Source organism: Microtus pennsylvanicus, chromosome X, assembly GCF_037038515.1.
Source record: "Microtus pennsylvanicus isolate mMicPen1 chromosome X, mMicPen1.hap1, whole genome shotgun sequence".
Classification (NCBI taxonomy): domain Eukaryota; kingdom Metazoa; phylum Chordata; class Mammalia; order Rodentia; family Cricetidae; genus Microtus; species Microtus pennsylvanicus.
Window position 1 is genome coordinate 30,161,813 of NC_134601.1, and position 15,316 is coordinate 30,177,128.

Genomic DNA, 15,316 nt, shown 5'->3' on the forward strand with positions numbered 1-15,316 from the left:
ATGTCCTAAACCCATCACCATGAGGTCGTGGCCTACCAGCAAAGTTTTGGTGGGTTACACTAGAGGCATTTGTCTCCTGTGGTGGCTACATGGTTTCTCCCTGACTCCACCTGCTTTCCTCTTCTCTCTGCTTGGAATTCCCACCCTGCCCTATTTGGCTAAGCCACTGACCAAAACAGATTTATTCATTAAAATATGAATATTAAATATTTAATAAATATTAAAATATTTATTCATTAAAATAAAAACAACAAATATACAGAAGTTCTTCCCACACCATTTCCCCTTTTATGTTCAAATAAAATGGAAGGCTTTAACTTTAACACAGCAAGATTACATACAAGAAAACAGTTATCAAACAAGAATTATAGTTACAATATTTATATCTACTTGATCTTTTAGCATAACTAAGAAAAACTATAACTATCTATTCTTCAACTCCATCAAAGACTCCAGAAGGATATATTACCTAAGTAAACAGGAAGTACATTGTAAGCAACTTCCAGCACTCTAGAAATGACAGAGCCATCTCACTTCCTGGATAGTTCCCAAAGTTCTTCTGTATCATTGGAGCATTCATCTTCAGCCTACAGGCCCATATTATCCAGTAGACTTTTTCACAAAGCAGGAAATTTCAAAGACAGTTTAGTCTATATTGGCAGTTTGTCAGTCACTTTCTTCTGTGTCCTGAAGAATGTCTGGCAGACTCTTTCATGAAGCAGGAACCCCGAAGGACCATCTCACCTTTAGGCAAATTCAGCAGTCATTTTCCTGTGAGTCCTGCATGTCCAGTTCATATAGCATAACATCAAGCAGTCCAGGTAAGAGTAGTTTCTTGTCCAAATGGCTAACAAACTCCATAAGGAGCCTCTTTATTGCCCATCATCCTCTTGAAGTAATTGGTGTTACCAGGAGCAGATGTGTCTCATGTCATGAAAAGTCCTAAGTTCTTAAAACATTTTAAATGCCATATTCCATGGGTCTTGGAAAGGTTTGAAGATTATCTTCTAACTGAAATATATCTCTATATATCTAGAAACTCTAACTATGACTACAAACTTGACTATTATAGATGACTATTAATCTGTATTTCTTAATTATACATTTCATTTTTAAATGAGATACACAAACACAATAGCTTAATCAAGAACAGAAATATACATATAACAAAATTGACTTTAAATTTGTATCAATAAACTAAGATCCACACCAATGCAAATCTCTATAGCATATCCCCCTTTAATTGTAAACAAACATTTATAAACAATATTTGGGAATTTGGGCATAGTTCTCTCCAAACTGCTTCCTGCTTTTTGTTGGGTGAAGTATTTTCTTTTGGGGAGTTTTCACAGAGACCTTTCGGGTGGTCTTGGTCCATCAAACCATATTAGACTGGAAGGAATCCAACAGGTTCTCATCCTCTGTGGAGACACAAGAAGAACCTCTTTTCCAAAGCAATAAATCCTTAGACCCAAGTTTTAAATTCAAGATACCTTTAAAATACATATGTTGGTTTCGCTTAGCAGCACATACAATGAAATATCTCTCTCTATACTTAGATCCTTCACAGTCAAAATTTAAAGAAAACACAATAGTATACATAATCCAGACTCTGTATATTTTCCATCTTTAAGTGGTTTATTTTTCTTTATTCCTTTAATCTATGGCTGTCTGTATGCTGTCTCTTTAAAGACTTTTTTTTTAATAAAAAAAACCTATTATTTTCCATTTATAATTGTCCATATTCTTTTTCTTCTCTCTCCCAAGCCTACATTCAGTTATCCAACCCTGTGACCCATTTAGAGGTCTTTTTTATCTGAATCTGTCTTTACTGCATATCTGTAATTATTTTTTGACCAGAAGCCCCCCCCCTTAGTGCTAAGTGGGCATGGCTAGGAACAACTTGGCTCTGCCTGTTGGCTCCTCCTAGTCCAACATGACAGAAGCATGTTCACTGCCTCTGAGACTGCTGAGTGGGAGCCATCCTCACCACCTCAACTCTGGGAAGCACTGTGCAGCATATAAACCCTTTTTATCTGAGTAAAAGCAAAATCTGCTATGCAGTACACTGTGTGGCCTAGAAATATCCCTGTGTATGTCTGCGGGAATCTACCATGCTCTACTGCCTGTGCACGCCTAACAGACTCAATCCCACCGCCTGCCCAGTCAGAAAGTGCTGAGCCCTGGCCATGGTCTCAGCCACTTTCCTCCCAACCCCACATAAGCACATAAGCATCTGGACCCGAAGTGAGTGGTGAGCACCAGCCCCCCCTGCCAAAAGAGCCAGAACTGTTCCTGTAACCAGCATGAATCAGGAGGCCTTCCCTTAAAGAAGCAGCACAGTTCTTGACACTAAAACTGAGTCAGGAAACCTCTTAAAGGAGCAGTATCTCTGCTTACCGCCAGCAAACAGAGCAAGAAGCTGCTCTAAACTTTGTGTGTGTGTGTGTGTGTGTCTAGAATTCCTTCCCAAGCTGCCTCAGGTTTTAAGTGGATTTAGTTGGCCACATTGGATGCCAATCTGTTGCCAGACGCTCCTTGTTCATTCCTGGCCACTCAGACCTGAAATAATTACACAGAAACTATATTATTTGCGATACTGTTTGGCCAATAGCTTAAGCATATTTTCTTATATTCTAAGATAATCCATTTCCATTAATCCACGAGGTTGTGGCCTACTTGTAAAGTTTCAGCAGGCTCCAGCAGAGGTGTCTGTCTCCTAAGGCAGCTACATGGCTTCTCCCTGACTCCATCTTCTTTCCTCCTCTATCTGCATGGAATTCCTACCTTGTTCTATTTTATTAAGCCACTGGCTAAAACAGATTTATCCATTAACCAATAAAAGCAACACATAGACAGAAGGACTTACCATACCAGCTGTTCACCTTTTTCTCAGTCTTATGCTATGTTTTTGGGTGAGTTTCTCAGGTTTAAACTATATGCAGACATAATTTCACTCAGAAAGTAGATAATTTTAGAAAGAAATACACGCTATTTTTTCTATTGCCACTACTGTCATTCTTTTCTTTGCAGTTACCTGGGAGATTCAGTGTAGATCACTGATTTGAAAATCTACTCTGTAACTCATCTTGTCTTACTTCCCCATCCTTTTAACTATACAAATCTGAAAGTGTGTGAATTTTCATTTTGCAAAGCTGATCATTTTCATTTTACTTTGTGGGACACTGAATTATCCTTTATTTAAGAAATGTGTTCTGAGTGTAGTGGGGTGTGCTTTTATCCCAGCACTCTAGAGGCAGAGACAGGCAAGTTCAAGGGCAGCCTGGTCTATATAGAGAATTCCAGGACAGTTACATAGGGCTACATAGTTACATGGGCTACATATCTCAAAATAATTAAAAGAAAAATATGTACCTTCTTTAACAGGAAGATACCAAGAGGAGAAAACCTGGAGTTTCTGCCTTCATTTTATGCCTGTCCCCTTTTCCTTTAGGTTACCTATTAACCTCTTCACATAGGCATGTTAATCACTCAAGGAGTGCCTCTATGCACTCACCCCTCTTCAAGGCTAAATGCACAGAGACAAGTCAGCACCCTAAACATAAAGTCACCATGGATTCTAAGAACAGCAGAACTTCACAGGAAAGATGATTCCTTAGATGAGGGAATTCTCCATGAGAGCAAAGATATATGCTAGTACAGAAATAACCAACTCCAGTGAACCAGATTGAATTTCTCAAGCAGTTACAGCAGTAAGGACTTCTTCAAAACGCCCTGTGGAAGCAGAATTGAGGCAATATGGTAAACTAGGCCACATTTAGAGAAGACCTGCTTTATTATGTACACCTCCTGCCCCTTGCCCCATTCCTCCTCTATTTAAACCTAAAACTCAGGTGAGTGCCAAAGAGATAGATAGACTTGAGGATATCTATTCCTCTTCTCAATATGGTCACATTGAATAAATCTCTCTGCATTTTACTATTACATGTCTAATTAGTATTTTAGGGATAGATGGCCTACCCTGTTGAGAAAATCCAGCAATGCCTGTCCTGTTCAGATTCCTCTGAGCAGCACGGATCCCTCTGGAATGAGAGTTTTTTCTGTAGGTAGAGACTGTTCATTTCCCAATTGCCTGGACATGAATAATAACACAGAAACTGTATTAATTACAACACTGTTTGGTAAATAGCTTAGGCATATGCCTGGCTAACTCTTAAATTAACCCATTTCTATTAATCCGTGTATCAGCACAAGGCTGTGGCTTACTGGTAAGGGTTCAGAAGGCATCTTTCTCCTTAGGCAGCTACATGGCATCTGATTCTGCCTACTCTATATATTTCTTCCAACTTGACTATATTCTGTACTGCCATAGGCCAAAACAACTTTACTCATCAACCAATAAAAGCAACATACATACAGGACTTCACACATCATTCTTGACAGAAAGCCAGGAAAAGATTGGTGCTTCTATGAACCAATTTGGAAATGAGAAATTTTAGTTTTCTAGGCATGATATGGGGAAAGAATTATGAACTATGGATGAAATATGTATATGTGTATGCGTGTGGTGTTTGTGTGTTGAAAAAAATACAGTTCTCAAACAGAAATAGGTAGTTTATTTGGAGCCAAATTTGAGTAACTATGGCCTAGAAAAAAGGATTTAGGAGGCCTCAAATCCATGTTCTAATGTGGAAGTAATTTCATGGAGTCTTTATGGTTACAGAACAAATAGTTTTTTGTTGTTGCTGCTGCTTTTTATTTTTATTATTTTTTACAAATGTATGTAGGCAGATTTTTCTGTCTCTCCTGCCAGCTCTCAAATCATGACACAGAGATTTCTAATTAAGTATAAAAGCTCAGTCTATATCTATAGCTTAGGTTTGTTTTCTAACTAGCTCTCATAACTTAAATTAACCCATTTCTATTCATCTATGCATTGTCACATGACTTGTGATTTTTTTTTTAAATTTTTTTATTGATAAAAGGAGAATAAAGAAAAGAAAAAAAACAAATTTCCACCTCCTCCCACCAGCCTCCCATTTCCCTCCCCCTCCTCCCACTCTTCTCCCCCTCCTCCCACTCTTCTCCCCCTCCTCCCACCCCTCTCCCCTTCCCCCCATTCCTCTCCCCCTCCCTCATCAGCCCTCATTGTTCGCCATGTTCCGAGAGTCCAGTTTTATCCCATGCTTTTTTTGGTAACAGTCCAGCTGGCCTTGGTGAGCTCCCAGTAGATCATCTCCACTGTCTCAGTGGGTGGGTGCACTCCTCGTGGTCCCGACATCTTTGCTCATGTTCTCACTCCTTCTGCTCCTCATTGGGACCTTGGGAGCTCAGTCCAGTGCTCCAGTGTGGGTCTCTGTCTCTATCTCCATCCATCGCCAGATGCAAGTTCTAGGATGATATGCAATATATTCGTCAGTATTGCTCTTGGGTAGGGTCATTTCAGGTTCCCTATCCTCAGCTGCCCAGGGAACTAACTGGGGACCTCAGCTTGGGCACCTGGGAGAATGCAATCTTGTGCAACCACTGTGGAAGTCAGTGTTTCGGTTTCTCAGGAAATTCGGGATCAACCTACCCCTGGACCCAGCAATACCACTCTTGGGAATTTACCCAAGAGATGCTCTATCACATGTCAAAAGCATTTGTTCAACTATATTCATAGCAGTATTATTTGTAATAGCCAGAACCTGGAAACAACCTAGATGCCCTTCAATGGAAGAATGGATGAAGAAAGTATGGAATATATACACACTAGAGTACTACGCTGCGGTAAAAAACAATGACTTCTCGAATTTCGCATGCAAATGGATGGAAATAGAAAACACTATCCTGAGTGAGGTATCCCAGACCCAAAAAGATGAACATGGGATGTACTCACTCATAATTGGTTTCTAGCCATAAATAGGGTTCACGGAGTCTACAATAGGCGAATCTAAAGAAGCTAAGTAAGAAGGTGAACCCAAGGAAAAATATATAGTTATCCTCTTGGATAAGGGAAGTAGACAAAATTGCCGGGGAGAAAAGTGGGATCTTGGGGGTGGGGTGGGATGGGGGTTAGGGGAGATGGGGAGAGAAAAGGTAGAAGGGAAGGAGGGGGGACTTGGGGAAACAGGAGGATCAGGATAAAGGAAGGTTGGATAGGGGAGCACGGAACCACAATTCTTAGTTAAGGGACCCACTTTAGGGTGGGCAGGAGACTTGACCCTAGAGTGACTTGTGATTTTTATGTCCTTTCTCTCATGTCTGTTTCCTCTTGTCCGCTGGTGATTCTGCCCTTTTTCTTCCCAGAGTTCTCTCTCTCACTTTTCCACCTATATCTCCTGCCTCATAATGACTATTTAGCTCTTTATTAAATCAATCAGAAGGCACCTTGGTAAAGACACATGTTCACAGTGTGCAAAAAGACTATTCCACAACATTTCCTCATTTTTGTCTAAATAAAAAGGAAAAATTTTATTTTAACATGATAAAACTATACACAATAAGAACAATTATCAGGTAAGAATTATATTTGCAATGTTCAATTCATTTGTATTTGGCAATTTTGGAGAAAATACTCCAGTATTTAGTCCAAAGTTCTGTATCTAATTTACCTTCTATCATAACTAAGGAAAACTATAACTATGACTATCTAAACTTCAATTCCATCAAAGACTCCAGAAGGAGTCTTTATATTACCTGAGTAAACAGGAAGTGCATTGAAAACAACTTCCAAACTATAAGAAATGATAGAAATAGTTGGCTGCCTGGGCAATCATCCAAGGTTCCTCTACAACATGGGGTATCTATCATTAGCCTATAAGCCTAGAATATCTGACAGACTTTTCTGTGAATAACATCCATAACCTACTGAATGACCAAAAATCACCCATCCCATCTCCTGAGAATGTTGGTGTCATGTTTTCTAGACTGTTTCCTGTTGTCTGGGGGCACTGATATCTTTATAGAGTACTCTGGGGAAAGTGTGATAATGGTCAAGTCCTGGGAGAGTTAGCTGTATTACTTGTCCAATCTCTATGTAATGGGAAAGTGTAAGGCTTATTTGGAGTCCTGGCTGGAGTAATCTGTGAGGCTGGGCCATCTCAGTCAGCAGCTCTGAAACTGTTCTGGTTGCAGAACTATGAGGAAATTGCAACAGAGATGCTCTGAGATGTTGGATCACCTGGGCTATCCATTTTCATCAATGTTTGATACCCTTGTTCTGAAAACACACAAACTTTTAAAAGTAACATACATATCTGTATTAATACAAGTATGGAATATGTGGTATGCACAAGTCAGTTAAAGATGATTTTTTGTTTTATGTTTGAGCAGGTAAAATATACATCATCTGTTCTAGTAGAGAGGAGAGGGGGGCAGTCCTTGGCATGACCTACTTAGATAGCACTGCTTCACATTTAGGCCTCTTTCTCATTTCCTAACTTGTCTTTAATATTCTTTTACCTCTGAGCTACTAGAGACATTTGTAGCGAGCCGGACAGGATCGCCATTACAAGATGGCGCCGACATCCTGTCTTGTTGGTAATAAACAACTCCATATTTGGCTATGCCTTTGAGAGCTGCGTGTCCCCGCTTCCCGCATGCACAGTGGATGAGGATCCTTGAGCCTATCCCGATGCAGTCTGGTGTCAGCTGTTGGTGGCAGCCAATCACAGGGCGACCCGTGTGCCAATTCCCTATTTAAGCGGCTGCCTAAGTGCCCTCTTCCCCTTCGCTTCCTGCTCTCTCTCCCCTTCGCTTCCTGCCCCTCCGCTTCCTCTCCCTCGTTTTCCTGCCCTCTCGTTTCCTGCTTCCCATCAATCAAGGGCACTCCAGTAAAGCGTGATCTGAGTGGAATCCTGGTGTGGTGCTTGTTCTTCCTCATCGGTCTAGAAGTCCGCCACAGACATTAATATGTAAGAATTAATTCAGCTTTATGAAATCCTCCAAATTTCAAGTTTTCAAATGATTATACAAATTGCTTTTTATATTCAAGCACACAAAAGTTTAGAGAATAGTGTAAGGAAACTTCATCTACTCATCAACCAGCTTCAAGACTTGTCATGTTTTATTTTATTTATTTATCAATTAACTAATTAATTAATTACTTTGTTTTTTAAAACAGGGTTTCTCTGTGTAGCCTTGGATGTCCTGGAACTCACTCTGTAGACCAGATTTGTCTCTGTTCATGTTTTAACACTGTGGTATACAGCTATAATCCCAGCACTTGGGAGGCAGAGGCAGGTGCATCTCTGAGAGTTTGAGGCCAATCTAGTCTGTATTATGAATTCTAGGCCAGCCAGAGCTACATAGTGAGACATAGTCTCAAGGAACCCCCAAGCAACAACAAAAAGAAATTGTTCGGTCTTAAATAATCTCCTTCACCTATAATCTCTCCAACTGTGTTGGATTAATTTTGCTTGGAAATAATTTATTTTTATTTTATGTGCATGATTGTTTTGCCTGCAAGGATGTCTGTGTTGAGGATGCTATATCCCATAGAATTGGAGTTATAGACAATTGTGAGCTGCCCTGTGAGTGCTAGGAATTGAACCCAGGTCGTCTGGAAGAGCAACCAGTTCTCTTAACTATTATTGCATACGGGTTCACAGATGAGGACTCAAGAGCACAACAAGGAAGTATGGGTGAAAAGTTAAGAGTGAAGTAAACATGTCAGAGACAGGGCTCAAACCTGCATTGTTTCTTTAAATCTTCACAATGACCTAATAAGTTAGCTATCATCACAAATGAGCAAAGGGAGGGCTGCAGCATTCAAAGACCAAGCAGCATTTCTACTCTATTCTGAGATGAAGTTACTTAGTTTTTCTTTTTTTTCTTTTTTTAAATTATTTTATTTATTTTATTTTTTTAAATTTATTTATTTATTAAGGATTTCTGTCTCCTCCCCGCCACCGCCTCCTATTTCCCTCCCCCTCCCCTGATCAAGTCCCTCTCTGTCATCAGCTCGAAGAGCAATCAGGGTCTCCTGCCCTGTGGGAAGTCCAAGGACCGCCCACCTCCATCCAGGTCTAATTAGGTGAGCATCCAAACTGCCTAGGCTCCCACAAAGCCAGTATGTGCAGTAGGATCAAAAACCCATTGCCATTGTTCTTGAGTTCTCAGTAGTCCTCATTGTTTCTAAGTGTAATCATTCCTATAAAATCCTGATAAAAGTAAATAAGCAATGATTATTTTTAATGGAGAGACATATTATTCATTCACAAGAATACTCAATAACTCAAAGTAAAGGAGACAGATACAAAATGACAGAAAAGATGCCACATTTGTACCCTGCTTTTGCATAGCATGGTGGCACACACCTCCAGAAGTCAGAAGACGAAGACAGGTCTGCCATTAGCTCAAGGTCACTCTGTGTTACACAGCACATTAGAAGACTGTCTGAAGTATATAGTGAGAATGTGACTCAACAGAGAATAGTTAACATAGTAAAGGTGCATTTTTTCTCAAAATGATCTCTATATAAGTATATATAGTATAATATAATTACTATCAAAAATTCATGAGATCTCTCATAGATATATCCAAGTTTATTCCACAACATATAAGGAAAAGTAAAGACATGAGAAAAGACAAAACATATTCGAATGAATAAACTAGGGATAATCACTCTAGCAGATATTACTATTTATTATATAGACAGCATCTATTGAGATTGTGCTACTGGGGTTGCATAAGACACAAACTAGAAATGAATAGAAAACCAATAAACAGACAAACAGAAATGCACCTACCTGATGTAAATAGAAGAAGGAAACAAAGAGACGGATGCTGGTGCTCCTCTCAGTTTCTCCTTTTTATTTGGTCTGGGACTCCAGCTCATAGTTCATATTTTTTTGTTTATTACATTTGAATTCAGCTTCAGTCAGGTTCTCTGAACATGGGAAGAATGAGGTCATGATTTTTTAAATTAGAGTTAACAGAATTAACTCCTTGTTCTAGAAAAGACTAAGAACAAACTAGAGAACATATTAGACTTTATTTAAGGAAAATTTTTCCTTCTAAGGTAAATCTCTTTAGAATTGCATTTACACACAAGCACAGAGATGTCTCATAGGTAATTGTAAATTCTATTAAATTGGCAATGAAAATTAATCATTGCAATTCCACTCCTGTCAACCCAACAAGCAAACATATTACCTCAGCCCCGTTCCTAAAGTCTCATGCTAGTGTCAGAATGCATTTGGTCTATCTCCCACAGCCTTTCACTGCTCCAGCTCTGCTCAAAAACTCAAATTCTCTTCTGAGACTCAAGCCTACCCTTTAACTTTGAGCACCTATAGAATCAAAGTACAAGTTGAATACTTCTAATATATAATAACAAAGAAATAAACATCCCTATCCTAAAGGGGAAATAATGGGAGAATAGCAAGAGAAGGTTGGACTAGAGCTAAACAAAAATGCAGCAGAAAAACTCCCTAATCCTACAGCTCCATGTCTAGCATGTAGAACTCATGATAGAGTCGTCTGACACCAGCACCAGTTCTGTCGCCTACAGCACAGGGGACTGTTGTCTTGGGCCTGTTCCACTTTCTGCTTGCAAGATTTCCTCAGCGGATAAGCACGGTTCTAGAATTCCCAACATCCTGGTCTCTGCTATCATTTAGACTTCACCTTCCCAGCTCCATGAAATGGCTTCCCTGGGTCTCTTTCCACAGAATTCAACCATACCACACAGTGCCAGGATTCAGGTGCTTTCCAGAACCTTGGAGCAGCAAGTCTTCATGACTCAGTTGCACTTGCTTCTTCTATGCCTGCAAAAGCAGAACTCCAGTGAATGATTATGCAGACACAGTTTGAGTGGCTTATGTGTGCCTTTGATGGTGACCCCGGGGAAACATTTCCCTCTGCATCCATTCTGGAGCAAGGAAGCACTGTGATGCATGCTAGGTTTAGGTACTCGTTTCCTCATCAAACTGCACGTTTGTCCTATTTTTCTGCTTGACTTGTTGCTTCTTCTCACTACAAGGGTGCTCCAGCCTCAGTGCTATCCTGTCTTGAAACTCTCTCTGCTGAACAAATTAGTTCATTGTTTATTACTTTTGAATTCAGCTTCAATCAGGTTCTCTGAACATGGGCAGAATGAGGTCATGATTTTTTAAATTAGAGTTAAACAGAATTAACTCCTTGTTCTAGAAAAGATTTAGAACAAAAATCTAAGCTATAGACCGGGAGAACATATCTGAAAATCAAATCTACAACATCATATTGGTATTTAAATTATTACACTTAATAAAGAGTCAATACAATTCCCATAAAAATTCCAACAATGTTCTCCACAGTAGAAAAAAATACCCTAAAATTCTTAAGAAAGCACCAAAGACCTTGAATTAGCCAAAGCATTGTTAAGCAGAACGCACATTGCTAGAAGTATCCCAATATCTAATTTCAAATTCTGCTACAAAAGCAACAAAAGCAGTACAACAGACGTGGACTAGAAGAGGAAACCCATAAATAAAGCCATGCAGCTACAACCACTTGATTGTCAACAAAAGAGGAAAACACACACAGATAGTGCTGGGGAAACTGTAAATTAAATAAAGTAGATTTGTGACTCTCACACTGAACCAAAATCAATTCAGCTGGATCAAATTACGAAGGTGCTGGAGAAAAACATAGGGGTCACATTTCAAGAGATATCCATAAATTCCAGCAGGGTAAGCTTCTTGGCTATATTGCATCAAGACTGGGCTCAGTGTGATAGAGCAAATGGCTATGCAGTTCAGGGCAAGGAGCAGCTGAGGAAGATCAAAGCCCAGAAAGCCAAATAAACCATCTCTGGAGTTCATGGAATAAAGGTGTTTGTTGTTCTGTGTTCCTTTAAGATATAGGCATAGGCAGAAACTTTCTGAAAGAGATTCAAGTATCACAGGAAATAATCCCAAGAATTCGCAAGTGAGACATCATGAAATTATAAAGCTTTTACACAAGGGAAAAACTCAACAGAGATAGCCTACGGGATGGGAGAAAAATCGTTGCCAGCTATACATAGAAAAGAAGGCTGATTACCTAGAACTCCAACTCTAGAAATACAGGGCAAATGACTTGAACAGACAGCAGAAGAAGAAAATAACATTTCTGTGGGACTATGGGTACAGGTCATGAAACTAGAAACAGGACCATGACTTTACCCCTTCCTGAGGACTTAAATGTAGTTAATGTTGACAGAGGAGGGAGAGGTTTTTTTCAGTCATGTAGCCATGCTCCTGTAAACAAACTCTCACCAGTGTTCCTATCAACAACCCCAATCCCACTCATCGAGTCCCAGATGAAATATGAAAGTGGAGAGGAGGCTGGAGTAGAGTGGACAAAAGAGCATACAGGGTAAATATGATCAACACATTAGGTACATTATAAAAATGCTCATGAGACCCATTATTATGTATAAATAGCATATAATAATAACACTTTAAAGAGTCCATTAATGAGAAAAAAGGTTTGAAGGAAGGAAAATGAGGACGATATTAGAATACATGGCATGAGAGCTAAAACCGGAAGACCAGATGGAAGGTACAAGCTGGGGATGAGGAAGAGACTGGGCAAGGAAAGTCAACAAAAACAAGCTGTTCTAAAATGCCCCAATGGAACTGTTACTTTATACACGAATTAAAAAACTAAATTAAGGGGCTAGAAAGATGGCTCAGCAGGTAAAGGCACCTGCTGCCAAACCTAATGATCTGAATTCAGTCCCATAAGTTATCCTCTGACCTCCACATGCATGTAATACACACATGCAATACATACATGCACACACACACACAGCCTCACTGACACACAGTACTCAAATAAACTAACAAATACATTGGTTTTTTTTTTGTTTGTTTGTTTGTTTTTTTTTTTTTTGGACTTTCGAGACAGGGTTTCTCCGTAGCTTTTGGTTCCTGTCCTGGAACTAGCTCTTGTAGACCAGGCGGATCTCTGTGAGTTTGAATACATTGTTTTCTGAGACACGGTTTCTCTGTGTAACAGCGCTGGCTGTCCCAGAACTCCCTCTGTAGACCAGGCTGGCCTCGAACTCACAGAGATCTGCCTGCCTCTGCCTCCCGAGGGCTGGGATTAAAGGCGTGTGCCACTGCCACCTGGCTCAATAAATATATTTTAAAAATTAATTGGCTGAAAAGTTCAATATCCTTAGCCATTAGAAATGCAAATTAGAACTTTAGTGAGGCTGGGGTAATACAGTTCAGTCAGCAAAGTGAATGCGACAACCTGAGCTCCCTAGGACCCATACCAAACAACCAGAGCTCTGTGGAGGCAAAAATACAAGGGTCACTGGGGTCCCACTGAGAGCTGAAGGTTCACTGAGAGTTCCCATCTCAAAAAATAAGATGGAAAGTATGGTAGTTTGTCGGGATCCGGGACCAGCCCAGGCCATAAATTATTTCTCAAACCAGTGGGGAGGCGTGAGACTAAAGACACAACTCACATCTTTTTATCAAGACGAAGATTTTAGTGATTCCTCATGAAATCCTGAGTTTCCATCCCAAAAACTTACCTGCATTTATTTTTCTTTTTTTAAAATATTTATTATGTATACAGTATTCTGTCTGTGTGTATGCCTGAAGGCCGGAAGAGGGCACCAGACCCCATTACAGATGGTTGTGAGCCACCATGATTGAACTCAGGACCTTTGGAAGAGCAGGCAATGCTCTTAACCTCTGAGCCATCTCTCCAGTCCCACCCACGTTTATTTTTCAAACAGCTTTTTTACCAAAATGTAAAGTGAGGGGGAAATTTATTAGCATTTTGTTTCCTAGGTATCCAGGTGAATGACTTTGGTCACGTCCACACCTTTCTATGCCCACGGTGTCACATCTTCCTAACTATGCCTGCTCTGTCAGGTAGAGTGAATTCACACCTCTTCCCCAGGTGATCTCCCAGAATCGCAAAGGAGCAGAGCAACATTAGCATATCCTGACCCTTTGTTTAGGATGGCATCAGTTTGCCTGGAAAGGCTAGGTGACCACCTTCTGTGTGGCCAGGTGCACACTGTGGACTAAAAGTCTGGCCGCCATACAATGTAAAAATATGGACCTGTATAATATGGCCCTACAATAGTTTGAATGAGAATGGCCTTCACAGGCTCATATATTCAAATGCTTGATCCCTAGTTAGTGGAACAGTCTGGGGAGGAATTAGGAAGTGTGGCCCTATTGGAGGAAGTTTGTCACTGGGGACAGGCTTTGAGGTTTCAAAAGGCTACAGCAAGCCCAGTTTCAGTCTCTCTCTCTCTCTCTCCCTCCCCCCCTCCTTCCTCCCTTCCTGATTCTTGTGCATAATAAGTAAACTCTCAGCTACTGCTCCAGTACCACACGTTCCTGCCAGCTACCATGCTCCCCACCATGATGGTTAGGGACTCACCCTCTTAAACTATAAGCAAGTCCCCAATTAAATGATCTATTTTACATGCTGCCTTGTTCATCGTACCTCTTCACAGAAATAGAGCAGTAACTAAGACACTCAATGTCGACCTCTGGCCTACACACACGTATGTACACACACACACACACACACACACACACACTATTCTCCCCAAAAAACCATTTTCACTTATCTGAGCAGTCTCATGCATAGGCTGGCAACTTTCTTCTTTCTTTTTCTAGAAGTACATGATTGCTGATTCACAACTTACAAAATCATAGCCAAAAACATGATAGCTCGTGCCCGAGTGAAAATTATCTAATCATACATAGTCTCCATAAGATACAGCACACCTCTCTGGGGTTAGCATTATTATCAGTGGCTTCTTTAAGCAATGAAGTCACCAACAAAAGGCATAAAACATAGCATTAAAAAGACCATGAAAAGGACACAGTGAAATACCAAATAGGAGAAAAGCAGTGTGTTCCCTATTCAACCTCAGCTCAGAACATCGAGTGCCTGGCCCTCTCTCTGTGTAGGTCCATGAACTACCGTGAGAGTACCACAAGTACTAACTATGGGAGCAGAGACAAATTCTAGCAAACAGGCCAAGGCATAAATATAAAAGTTTTGAATAATGAGGATCATCTATGGATATAAGATATGTGTATCATTTAAATTAATGGCAAAAATTGCTAATTATTTCTTATCTTTATGTTTTTATAGACAGGTTCTCCTTATATCTCAGACTTACCTGAAACTCATCATGTAGTCCAGGCTGGCCTTGCAATTATCCTGTCTCACCCTCCCTAATACTGAATTTATAAGTCTTACTTTAGGACTTCTTTGTTGTTTTTAAGAAATTAATAATTATTGAAGGTGGATGGTAGATATATGCAGGTTCATTGTGTTAGTTTGTCTAATTTTATATATGGTTATAATTTTCTAAAATAGGTGATTTAAAAGAGGTTGTTATTAAACAAAGTTGCTTTTCCAC

General features: G+C 40.0%; 1 long non-coding RNA gene across 1 annotated transcript; it reads right to left on the reverse strand.

Annotated features, from left to right (window-relative positions):
- Positions 1-5,110: 5,110 nt before the first annotated feature.
- LOC142841370 (uncharacterized) lies at positions 5,111-12,370 on the reverse strand. The gene is made up of 3 exons (XR_012909051.1): positions 10,573-12,370; positions 9,693-9,832; positions 5,111-5,352 (listed from the first exon to the last, which is right to left on the reverse strand). It is a non-coding gene; the product is annotated as an uncharacterized LOC142841370 (long non-coding RNA).
- Positions 12,371-15,316: the final 2,946 nt, after the last annotated feature.